Source organism: Hemiscyllium ocellatum, unplaced genomic scaffold, assembly GCF_020745735.1.
Source record: "Hemiscyllium ocellatum isolate sHemOce1 unplaced genomic scaffold, sHemOce1.pat.X.cur. scaffold_605_pat_ctg1, whole genome shotgun sequence".
NCBI lineage: Eukaryota > Metazoa > Chordata > Chondrichthyes > Orectolobiformes > Hemiscylliidae > Hemiscyllium > Hemiscyllium ocellatum.
The window spans coordinates 197,515-203,158 of NW_026869129.1; the positions used below are offsets into that span (position 1 = coordinate 197,515).

At 41.8% G+C, this 5,644-nt stretch overlaps 1 non-coding gene across 1 annotated transcript; it reads left to right on the forward strand.

Moving 5' to 3' along the window:
- Nucleotides 1-463: 463 nt before the first annotated feature.
- Nucleotides 464-535, forward strand: trnah-gug (transfer RNA histidin (anticodon GUG)). The gene has a single exon. It is a non-coding gene; the product is annotated as a tRNA-His (tRNA).
- The last annotated feature ends 5,109 nt before the right edge of the window (nt 536-5,644 follow it).

A 5,644-nucleotide genomic window follows, 5' to 3' on the forward strand; every position in this document is an offset into this window, starting at 1 on the left:
TCTGTCGCTCTGAACAATGCAGATAGTATATTCCAAATTCCAACCACCCACTGGCTGATAAAGCTTTTTTGTACATCTTCGCGACTGCGCTACTCAGTTCCTCTGAATCTGTGGCTGGGAATTGGGACTATGTGGCAGCAGTGGTTACTGCCTTGTGTGGGGAAACTGGTGAAGTAGCCAATGTTAAACTGCATTACGATTGAAGCATACATTTCAACAACACCTGTACTGTCCCCGGAGTTTTTGATGTTTTGGAGAAATCTACTTATCTCAGCCTTCAGCATATTAATGATGGAATCACCACAGCCTCTGGGGGAACCGATATTAAACGGTCAGCCCATTCTGAGTTCCCACATATCTGCCACTGTTCGCTTAGCACTAATATTGTGCATTATTTGCGCTGCCTAATATGTCCTATGAGACTGTATTTATTGCACGGTATCAGCGCTCTCATCTGTGGGATGCCGTGATCGTATAGTGGTTAGTACTCTGCGTTGTGGCCGCAGCAACCTCGGTTCGAATCCGAGTCACGGCAGTAATTCCTCTGTCTGCTGCAGCTCTTGGGAAACACCAAGGAATCAGTTGTTTGGGTTAGGTAATTTTTTCCCTTCAAATTCTGCTCGCTCACATCTCTGTATTTCATATGTCAGAATTCAAATCCACCCGTTCTCAGAGATTTCACTCCTTCCTACCATCACTAACTGAACTTTTCATCCCACAGCCCCATTACATTAATTTAGAGATGCCGGTGTTGGACTATGGTGTAAAAAGTTAAAAACCATACAACGCCAGGTTGGAGTCTAACAGGTTTAACTGAGCACTAGTTTTCGGAGCACTGCTCTTTCATCATGTGGTTGCGGAGTCATTTCCTATTTCATTAAGGCATTGCAGAATCGAACACAGACTCTCACATTGATAGTGTTCAGTCTGCGCTGCTGCGGTCACCATTGCTGGGTGAACGTGCCCCAACCCCACCATCGGGACCTGCAGATCAATTGATCCATTTGGTTACGGCTGTTGTGTGGCCAATCCTCAGGTAGCAGCTTTTACTGATATGGACTTGCGATTATGGGCGGTCAAGCTCAGGAAAATGACACAGGACAATATCGAGGAAAAGCGACTTCTTTCAGACAGATTAGTTTCACGGCTTTTCCGCAATGGCCGAGCACTGTTACCACGGAACTGTTAACTCAGATACAGAGCAAATGGACCAGAGACCCGGGTTTGACTCCAACCATGCCAGGTGTTAGAATTGGGATACAATACTTATCTGGAATTACGAATCTAATAACACCTATAAATACATGGCCAATTGTTGAAAAAAACAAAACCATCGTGTTCACTGACGTCCTTTGAGGAAGGAACCTGCTATTCTTACCTGGTCAGGCCTCGATGTGACTCCAGACTCACTGCTATACGGTTGAGTCTCGACTACCCGCTGTGCAATTAGGGATCGTAATCAATACTCCCGAGACAGTCACGCCCTCATTCTGTAACAGAATAGGAAAAAAGTTAATTTAGCTCTCGCTAGATTCCTGTGTGCAGTTCTGCAACTCACAGTATAGCAATGATGTGATGTCACTGCGAACGTTGCAGGAAAGATTCAATGGGATATTGTCTGGGCAGAAGAGTTTCACTTATGAGGAGAGATTGGACAGACTGGGGTTGTTTGTCGCCGAGCAGAGGAGATTGGAGAAGACATAACTGAGATGTACAAAATAATGACGGATATGGATAGGATAGACTGAAAGAAGCGTTTGTTATTGATGGAGGGATCGAACACTGGGGCCAAGAGATTTCGGGAAAAGGCAGAAAGGTTTGATTATATGTGCGGAAAGGGTCAGAGAAGCGGAAACATTTTTAACCTGAAAAAAATTCAGATGTGAATTTGTGATGACAAGGAATGTAAGTCTATGGGCGAAACGATGGAAAACTTGATTGAGGTCGTTGAGCAGTTGTGTTGGACAAGTGCGGGCACAACAGGCTGAAGGGCTTCCTTCGATGTTGTTGTCCTCCACAGTATCGTGGTTAGTGTCCCCTCCTGTCTCAGGACTCAATTCTCCGCTGGGGGCATCGAAAATGTTTTAAATTGTCACTCTGTTATCCAGTGAAGGTTATTAATGCCTGGCCTTCCATTCTCGGTGGGACGTGTCACAGGAAGGACAGTGCTGTCAGAATCAGCTGGGGAAGGACTGCAGCTCCTGGGGAGAGAGTGTGTCAGTGAAAGTGCTAACACGTAACTTCTGCAAACTGCACATTGTGTTTGTGCTGCAATGAAAACCATTATATAGAGTTGTTCCTGACTGATATGTTTATTTAAAGCAGGAATCTGAGGAAGAAAACAGAGTAAACCCATTCAGATCTGAGTGCAGAATCATTTCCAGCAGCACTAATGAGGTTGTACAGCGTAGAACCGCGTTTGGATGCATTGAATTCGGGTCGATGGGCGCAGCTTGCTTTCACTAGGCTGAGTTACCAGTGTGTAAAGCCATTAAACATGATACAGATAGTGTTCAATGTGATGGTACCTTTGCTCAGTATTTCACTCTGCTGTTAAGTCTGTAGGTTAGGTGGATTGGCCATGTTAAATTGCGCTGATGTGTCCAGGGAGTGAATTCAATAAGTTAAGTGAATTAGTCATAGGGAACGCAGTGATAAAGTCACACGATGCCAGGTTTTTATTTCAGTAGGTTTATTTGAAATAACAAGCCAGAGGTATGCGGGGATAGAGACTGGAGCTAGGTCTGGTTGAGATTTTCTTCAGAGTGTCCTTACAGACTCGATTGGCTGAATTGTACTTTCTTCATTGTAGGGAATCCGTGATTCTATCAGAGAGAGGACAATGCCAGCGCTTACTGGGGTACAAAGACATTAGATATTATGCTGACAGCGTTTAGTGGGGATAGAATTTTATTTATTTGTGTGTTTGAAAATTTGAAACTGAACAAAATAAAACCGAATGTAAGTTTTCCAGAGTATGTGAGGTTTGGAGAGAGGAAATAGGTGGTAAATTCTGTATTTCAATTCGGTAAATATCTGAACGTCACTCTTTCAAGAATATCGATGTAGGACAAAGAAATGATGGGAATAGAATTTCTGTCACTCTGAGAATCCGTTTCCAAAATATTTGGAAAGGCATATTTCGAGACACACAAGCAGTGAGTTTCACCAGGAGAGAGAGAGACAGCCTGTGGCCAGGTAAAAGTGTAAAAGAGGGGTGTGGAGGATGGAAGGTGCGAGGAAACAAAGTCTACTTTGGATAACTTTAGATGTAAAGAAAAATCGGAAACGTATGCAGCTAAAAAAGATGCAGCAAAAAAATTAAGAGTTTTGAAAGATTTAAATTAATATTCCCCATGAAGTATTATAAATGCAACAGAGCCGATTTGGTATATTGTCAAGGGAAGATCTTCAATAATGAACAGGAAGTGACTCGTCTCTTGAATATCGATTTCCTGCTTTAATCATATGCCTTAAATGGAGGATATTCGCCGTGATGTTGGGTTCATTTGATACCCACTGAAATCTGCCAAAGTAATTAAGCATCAAAACTGATATCTTTTCTTGTAGTTCAACCTTCTGTTTTTCTCATCAGTATTTCATTTAAACTGAAATATTTTCGGAGCAAAATTGAATACAACATTAAACGTTCCAATGATAGAAATCCAATTCACTTCCGATCATTGCAATGAACAGAGTGAGGTTGCAGCAAAATTAATAAAATGAAATGAACAAAACTGCTTTTCTGGGAATTTTACCCAGTCCGGGTTCAGTCATATGAGAAAGACTATCGAGCTAATACATCACCTTCACTTCTCTCTCCATATATACTTCTTCACGTGAGAGAGAAACTATGTGAAGAAATTATGAGTCAAGACTAAATGTGCGTGTGAATGTGACGGGAATTTCTTGTTCGCTGGTTCATTCTGAGACAATTCCGAATCGGAATGAATCAAGGACAGGTATTCCTTCCAAGGACGATGTAAATTCATTGGATTTTGCTGGTACTATTGTCCCGCTGAAAGCAGAAACATAATGATGTGGATTCGCCCTTTGCCACGGGCTAAAGTGGCCCAAAGGTTAAAGCGATGGTTGCATTTTTTTATGCATGTGTGGATTTGAATCCTACTCTGGCTGTTACTTCTATCAAACGCAGCTGTGGTTTCCCTCCGTGCCTCGCATCTTTAGTAGACATTGGATGGAGAAATTTGCTCTTGCCCTTCATTGCACCGGAGATTTGTGATAAATCTATACCACATCAAAGTCGAAATAAAGCAATTTATTTCTGTTGTAAGTTAAATTGGGATAATAAAATTGAGTGCAACATTCCGTTCATCCTTTCATTCCATCTTGACTTTCTCTGAATTTACATCAAATGAAACAAATAAGGAGAGATTAGATCAATAGTTTATCCAGTGGTGTTGTGAATGAATATTTTGATGTAACATTCCACATAAAGGTCTGATCAGTATTTTAAACAGTCAAGTGGAATTGGAACTGCAGAAAACTTCTTTAATGAAACAAATTTTACATTCTTTCACAAACTATTGCTGTGTGATTCATACCGCGATCCATCATCCAGCATGATCACCATCTTGCCAACAACATTAGATTCCCCCAATTTTATCAGCAATCACACCTTCTGCACATATCCATCTGTGGTGTGCACAGTGCCATTTGTTGTTTCCAGGCGACAGCACATTTCTTGTTCATCAGCTTATGAGCCTCGTTGCTGATCTGTCTGATCAGTTTGAGAAAACTTTTCTATCACTACATCCCATCACTACAGAATTCTAAACTTATCACTAAATAATGTGTTAGACAAAATGATGTAGAATTGCAAGTCGGCCATTGAGCCCATCGAGTCTGCTCCACCATTCAATGAATTCATGGCTGATCTGATAATCCTCAACTCCATTCTCCTGCCTTACCTCGACAGAGCTTCATCGTCTTTCTGGTTAAATATCAGTCTGGTACAGTTTGGAAATACAGAAAACTCAGCCTCAACAACAGTTTTGGTTAGGAGTTCCAATGATTCACTGGCCCCTGAGCAAAGAAATTAATCCTCATTTCTGAACTAAATAGGCAATAACTAATTCTGAATTCATGTCCTCTGGTGCACTTCATACCTGAGGGTTAACCACCTGCCCATATCTACCCTGTCAAGGTCCCACGAATATTGAATGTTTATAAACGTAATTATGTGTTTATAGAGCTCCCCTCCGCCTCCTTTGCTTCAAGGAGAATAATCCCAGCGTTAAAAAAAATTCCACTGAGCTCCATTTTCTCCGGTGTTGACAACATCCTCGTAAATCTCTGCTGTCCCCTGCAGCTGCCTTATATGTTATTAAGGCAGGTGGAGACAGTTATGTAAGGCAACGGTTGAAATTTCAAGCACAGAGGGAGTTGGAAATTGAAATCAGACAGCGATTGGAATCAGATTTGTCCACACAAGGATGAAATAGAGTAATGATAACTCTGACAAATGAGAACCTAATCGTATCCCATTGGCACTCAATGGTTTTACTGTAACCCAGTTCCCCTGAGTAATCGTCCACGGAGCTAGTATTTAGAAAAAAGAGATTGAGACTGGCTAATAGCCTAACCTCGATGGTGGGCAAGTTGTTGGAGGGAATCCTGAGGG